The sequence below is a fragment of the Etheostoma spectabile genome, chromosome 5 (assembly GCF_008692095.1).
Source record: "Etheostoma spectabile isolate EspeVRDwgs_2016 chromosome 5, UIUC_Espe_1.0, whole genome shotgun sequence".
In the NCBI taxonomy this organism is placed as follows: domain Eukaryota; kingdom Metazoa; phylum Chordata; class Actinopteri; order Perciformes; family Percidae; genus Etheostoma; species Etheostoma spectabile.
The window spans coordinates 19,866,980-19,874,447 of NC_045737.1; positions in this window are offsets into that span (position 1 = coordinate 19,866,980).

Genomic DNA, 7,468 nt, shown 5'->3' on the forward strand with positions numbered 1-7,468 from the left:
GTGTGTGTGTATGTGTGTGTGTGTGTGTAGGGGGTTGGGGCTGAGTGGCTTATCAAGGAAGGGGGGATTAGGAGGGAGGAGGTAGGGTTGAGGTGGGGTGGTGAGAAAGCCCGGCCTTAACATCTTGCTCAGTGCTTGATCCCGACTAGCTATCAGTACCTGTACATAGTCTCTTAATCTTGCTGCACCTCTCTCTCTCAAGTCCTCCCTCCTTACACTTTCTCTCACACACACACACACACACACACACACATCTGCTTATCTATTAATATTATACTCCCTCACTATTAGGAACTTTGACATCTATGCACTCTCTCACATAAAGCCCACTGGTCATGGTATTTAACCTGTGTCAGACTTAGAAGTGTACTTGACTGATTAAGCATTATATTCCTAAAACAATGTCAGATGAAAGGAAACAAACTGATACAACATAACTAGATATATTGTTTCACATGGCACACATTATCCTTCCTTGTAAAAACCTTGCAACTACATTGCCCACAAAGCAACTTGACCGCCAACAGTCAGTTGGCGATTTGGATGCTAGTAGGGGCTAATACAGACTCGAGCTGCTAGCTTCAGTAGAGATGATATGTGTGCTACAGGCGTCAGGAAAGCTTACTTCTTTCCAACTCAGCAGCATGTTTTTTTCATTCGATTAGAAACATATTTCTGACATGTCAAAGATAATCATAATCTGTGATAAAATACATTTCCCTCAAGATGTAATTGAGAATGCAGTTTGGTTGTATGGGTGCTTGAGTCCCCTATTGCATAGGAGTCTGCCATATTGTCTTTTTTATTACCTTTAGAGGGTGCCAAAGTCAGACATGTTTTAATCATACACACAGTAGCTTTAACATTATGGCTCTTGAATTACAACAAAATCATTAGGTAAGGTCAGATGGTGGAATGGGTCTATTAGATTGTTTCTTTGAGAAAAAGTATTTAAACAAGGAAATTTATAATTTGTTAATTATTTGCCAGCATTGCACCTTCTCTATTTTCAAAGCTAGCTTTTCCTATTTTCTTGTTGTTCCCACTGTTCCTACGACAATAATCAAGTTGAAACAATTATCACACTCCGCTATGACCAGACTATGGACTGGTTTGAGTGAGGACCACAGTGTTATAGCAAGGTTCACATTTCTAGAGATGGATTTAAGCCCACACAAGTTCATCCTGATACCTGATCATGAAATAATGTACACACAACAGCTTTTCCATTATACTACATAACAATGCAGTGGTATAACAGCAGCTCAAATTGTCTTATATATATATATGTACACTGTGGTTTAAATGAACCCTTCATACACATAAACTATTCTTTGTACTTATTCCATCACCTGAGCTGTGATACATCTTAATGTCACTTATATTCTAACATGCCACTTAAACTTTGAAGCACTTTACAGGAAATATCCAAGGAAAAGAATTCACAGACAAGACACGTTTATTTACATGTATATAACTCATTGGGGATGCCAGTTCAAAGGGCTTTACATATAAAAGAATTATAAGACACATATTTCAAAGGATAGAAACCATTTGAAAATTAATTAAAAAGATGAAAAAAACAGGCAACTGACTTCTTGCTGTAACAATTATCCTGCGGGCTTGTGCTGTTGTCCTATATCTCAGCAGTTACTGAGGAATGTTTACTATATGACTAGCACAATAGTATTGTCCTTTCATGTACCATCCTCTGAGTATATAGAATAAAAATATAACACCTGTCTGTCTGTTATAGTGTGTGTGTGTGTGTGTGTGTGTGTGTGTAGGGTGTGGTGTGTTGGGTGTGTGGGTGTGTGTGTGTGTGATGTCTATCTGATCAAACTTCAGTGAGCACAAACCCTGGTCCGTGTTCTTAAATCTCCTGTCCTTACAGCAAGCTGTATCTGAATCCCTCATGCTCGCTCTTTAACACGTCATTAATCCCCAGTGGCCACCCCTTTGAACAGGGAGCTTGGTGAGGGGATAACCAGGTCTCATCAGACACAGAGACGGAGAGGCGGAGGCATCGCTGGATTTACTCCACTACCAGCAGGTAATCCTGCCTCCGCACTGAGTGAGTGAGGGGAGGCGAGTGTGTGTGTGTGTGTGTGGGTGGTGTGTGTGGGTGTGTTGTGTGTTGTGTGTGTGTGTGTGTGTGTGTGTGTGTGTGTGTGTGTGTGTGTGTGTTTATTGGAGACAGTTAAGGATCGGCTCTATCACAGTAACGACTCTGGGGGAACATCAGCATCTGGTGCTCAAAGTCATCCAGTCCCCCAAAAGGAACATACAGATTGCTGCCATTTCTTTATTAGATTAAAAATGGATAGCTAAAAGTGTTTGTGCTGTTAAAAGCCAAAATAGCATGCTGCAGCTAGATGATAAACAGACCAAGAAGGTAGAATGACCCAGAAGAAAAACAATTAATTAACAGCAAAACGGTGACATCAACAACAGGTAAAAAAAAAAAAAATCCTGAAGGCCGAAATAATGCAGCAAGCTAATCACAGACATTGTAGAAGAAGATATCCATAAGCCATATGTAAACATTTAATAAATGCTTTGCAATGCACTATAATGTAGTTATGAGTAGCTAAAAGATCATTTTATATAAGTTTTATAAATTCTTTTAAGAAGACAATCTTTACATTATATGTGTTTACGTACAAGTCTCCACTTATGGGTGCTCAAGGAGTTATAAAATAGGAATACATATATAAACAAATGTACCTGCTTGCAACTAAATTATCATGTGTCATGAACCATTAAATAAAGGTTTTGCTTATAAATGCTAAATAGAGGAGACTTAAAAATAAAAATTGTGTACATTTGAACATGTACTCCTCTTATATCTGTACTTAAAGGAATTAGTCCACCTCAACCCATTGTTCCATTGTAGCAAATTAATTCCTCAGACGCATGCTAAAAATTAACGCTGGTAAATGGGATTATTGTTTACTGTATCACATTCACAAGGCAACAACAAGACTGCTAACTTTTCTTTTTAATTTAACAAGTCCTTTCCTTTGTCTGCTGTGCAGAAGAGTCTTGGACACGCAGTCGGACTTTAACATTCTGTCTCCTCTTCGGTCTAAAAGACTAATCAGCCACTCGGCAGGGCTCTGGCTGCTAACCAGGACTAATTCTGCCTCCTGCTGGCTGGTGACACACACTGGGACAGCCATGATTAGCTGTTTAGCACCAGGGGGTATGCCTGTGATTGTCTGCTTAGCATATTTTCTACCCTCATTCTGATGGCACATACTCTTATTCTCATTGCATAGGACAAAGCAATGTAAACTGGAAGTTATAGATGCCTGTGTGTGTGTGTGCGTGTGTGTGTGCGCGTGTGTGTGTGTGTGTGTGTGTGTGTGTGTGTGTGTGTGTGTGTGTGTGTGTGTGTGTGTGTGTGTGTGTGTGTGTGTGTGTCTGTGTGTGTGTGTGTGTGTGTCTGTGTGTGTGTGTGTGTACAAGCTTTATATATCATGCCACAAGAGTGTGTTTGGGAAAACAAAACAAAAATCTTTAACAAGCTAAAACCTCCCTCCTCCCCTTTCCTCCCTCTCTCTCTTTCTTTCTTCCTCTCTTCCATCATGGTACAGATCAGACAGAATGTCACCTCTACAAACTGCCGCGAGCTAATTAGCTGTTAGCCATGTTTGTGTTCTTGACTGATGACAGGATCGTTTACTCTGGTCTCCAGCTGGCTCTGTTTGTCGGAGCCATCTCATTAGCATGGCAAATTAGTCCCACTCAGTCAGGGTTCTGCATTGCCCAATAAGAAGTGATAGGAAGGCAAATCAATCAAGAGGGCGGGGAAATGGAAATCACTAAATTGTGGAGAGGGGAGGATGAGAATAATGTGTTCAATTTCATTTTGGAGGAGACATTTAAAAAGAGAATCAAGTTTTCTTGTTTGCTGGTATTTAGAGACAAAAGAGGAAAAAGGTCAAGATAAAGCCAATTTGGGGTGTGTTTGTTAGTAGCAGAATAATGAAAAAGAGACAAACCATTCAACAACGATGCGTTGCAATAGTGCATGAGATTGTTATTAATCTGAGGAAATAGACAGCAAATTGTAGAAACATTATTCTGAATTTGTGATTTCCCCTAAAAGCCCATCTTCATTCCCGCTTCAAATTAGTGCCAGGCCAACCAGGTACAGAATGACTCTGAATTCAATAAAATGATCCAATCCTGGGGGAAAAAAATAAAATATATCAATAAATGAACAAGGTTCAGCATATTAATATACAGCATTGCCTGGCAAAGAAACCTTGTTTGTCATCATTGCTTGGTAATTCTGCTAAGTGAGCCGTTAATACATTCCCAGCGTAAAACAATCTCTTTAATTTAATATTCTGTCATCAGGTTTTTCTCCTCATCAGCAGGAAGTTATTGATCACACTCAGGGTTGCTCTCACAACAACACAGCAGCTTTTTTCTCTGCACATCAGTCAAATCAGTATGTGTATTTACATTTCCCTGCTCATATAGCTGTGCTTTGCAATTTGACTGAGGTGAAGGAAAGTTTGCGGAAAGCATATAGCACATGTAGGAACGTTTTGTTTTTTCTGACCAACACAGAACAATAGACTGAGCCGCTGGGGCTTTCTAGGTACATTTATGTTGTTAGAGATGCAGGAGGTCTCTGTCTCACTCTGTCATTTCTGTGTGTGTTTTACTCCTTCAAGTCAATCTCCGTGAAGCTGCCGCTTTCTCCAGTTTCATTTGTCGACAGGTCTGGCAGCAGGGAGGGAGGGGAGGAGGGCGGTGGTGGAGAGATGGATGGAGGTGGAGGGAAGCAGGGAAGGCAGTAATGTAAGAAAATTGGAGGATTAGACGGCGAGCCCTCTTCCTGTCTGCTGCAACCCTCCCTCGTCCCCCTCCTCTTCTACTTCCTCATTCACATGCCTCCATCCAACCCTCAGACTATAATAACACAGCCTGACATATCCCCCCCTCCCCTGCTCCCCTCCTCCCCTCTCCCTTTTCCCCTAACAGACCTGTCATACCTCCTCTTTTTCTTCAACTTTGTTTTCCTCCTCTTTTTGCAGGTCTGAAACCTGGACTTTCTCCCTCTTACTTCATCTTTTTCAGTTAAAAGCAGGATTACGCTCTACTTGTGCCTTCCTCGGCCTTGCTCTATCTGTCTGTCATTCTCAATTACTTTGCTCCCCTCCTGCCATCATCAGCTTCTCTCATCTTTCACCAAGACCTGTTCCATGCTATAAAGGATGTGTAGGATCTGTATATCTAAGTTTGAGGTTGATTGTCATTGTCACTGTGTTTTTGCATGCAAGAATCAGATCTTAAATATGTGGCACTGACACAACACAAGGTAAAGCGCTACTAGTGGGGGTGGTGGAGGCGGAGGGAGGATGTGAGCAAGGAGTGGGAGTTTCAGAGTGTACATAGAGGGGTCTGAAAGGGCCTAAATGGATCTGCGATTGGACTCTCTGAGGTCGTCATCAGCCCAGATTGGAGGCCATTAGGGCCTATTTAAAAGAATTACTTCCAGGATGCAATCAAAAACCCTGATAGGTAATCAATGGCAACCAGATCAGGGCACAAAGGCAGTCCATGTGTCTCAATCAGCCACCATTCAGCAGGACAGGGAGATCAGTACTGGCCAGAAACTGCATTCACTTTCTGTAGCGCATGCACACACATGCTGCGTATAATATACAATACCTGAGACACATGTATGCATGCATGCACACAAATACACACAGTTAAAAAAGTGTGCACAATCACTTGGGCAATACTTTGCAATGCAAGAATATCCGCGTGCACACATACACACACACACACACACACACACACATATAGACACGTCAGTAAGTTGATTGATTTGCAGATGACCATGTTACTCTGATCTGCTCCCAGACAGTGATTTATCAGGAGGCACATAATGCCTCCAACACCACCCCCTGAGCTTTAAAAGAAGTATTACAGGACATAAAGAAGAGAGATGGAAAGAGCGATGGAGGAAGAACGAGAAAAAGAGAGAACAAAAAGCCGAGTGGGGAGGAGTAATGGGGTAATAGGTAAGAAAGAAGGAAGGGAGGAGGTTGTGGGCAGACAGGTTGATGTATTAGACCTTCTACTTAGCGGAGCCTTCTACACATGCACACACACATACTGTACACACACACACACACACACACACACACACACACACACACACACACACACACACACACACACACACACACACACACACACACACACACTCACACACACACACACACCTAAAGCATCCAGTGAGAGTGATGAGTGGGGAAAGGTTGGTAATGCTGCTCAATGATGCGTATGGCGTTTAGTTCAGTGTGAGTGTGCCCCTTTCTCCAGCCATGCAGGCTCACAATATGTCCTGGCAGGCAGACAAAGAAAGAGAGAGAGAGAAGGAGAAAGAGAATAGAGAGAGAGGAGAGAGAGAGAGAGAGAAAGAGAGAGAGAGAGAGAGAGCTTCAAGGCCACAAATTTGGTCAATATGCCTTGTTCATTAACAGAGCAAAACCCTCAAAGCACTCTCGAACAGCGAGGGGCAAAATTAGCACCTAAATTTGAGCTGGAGGGACTTCAGGGTGCACGTAAACATGGAAATGCATATGCAAATAGAGAGAGTCGCTCAAGAATGTACAATAAATTCATTAGGTTACATACACCAGCGCATATAAATGCAGAAACACATATACCAATAGGAACAATAATAGTCCTGACATGATAAAACACCATCAAGAAGGGGATATGAAACACACAGCGCTCCCTGCAATAAGATTACAGGCTATCAGCCCTCAGTAGATTTGCCAGCGGGAGTCCCAGTATAATAAAATCAGATTAAAGGACAATCACATTTATTTCTAGTATATACAATATATCAAGGTTGCTCAGTAGCTCTTATTGTGATAGGCTGTGAAAAGGCAAGCCTCTGTGTACTCTCTTTCTTCAAGTTGACGTTAGGCTGTGTTTAATGAGCTTCAGGTGTCAAGGAGTGGGGAATGTAACAGGATATGTTGGTAAGGCTTATTGATTTATTGTTTTTCAAAGAAGTTTTTTGTACTTTTATTATTGCCTGGCTGTCACTGGTAATGTCATTTCACAATCATTTCAGGTGAATAAAAGTTGAGGGATGGTGCGTAATTGTGAGAATGTGATTGCTTTGCAGCTGGATAAAATATTAGAAAATAAGATGACTTGGAGAGGTTAATGTGACTTCTGACACAAACAGATCTACCGCTCGGGGAATAGGAAGCGATGTGTGAGTATATGAAAAAGATTTTAATTTATAGATATTCAGAATAGAGGCATTGGAGTGAATTACAACTCTTAGTTTTCCCTCCATTATTGCCACCCGTGAAACCACAAGTTCTACTTCTGCACCAATATACAATATATAAGTATGGAGAACATATCATTCCATAAACAACTTAAAATGACCTAGCATATTTAGTAGCCTACACTACAC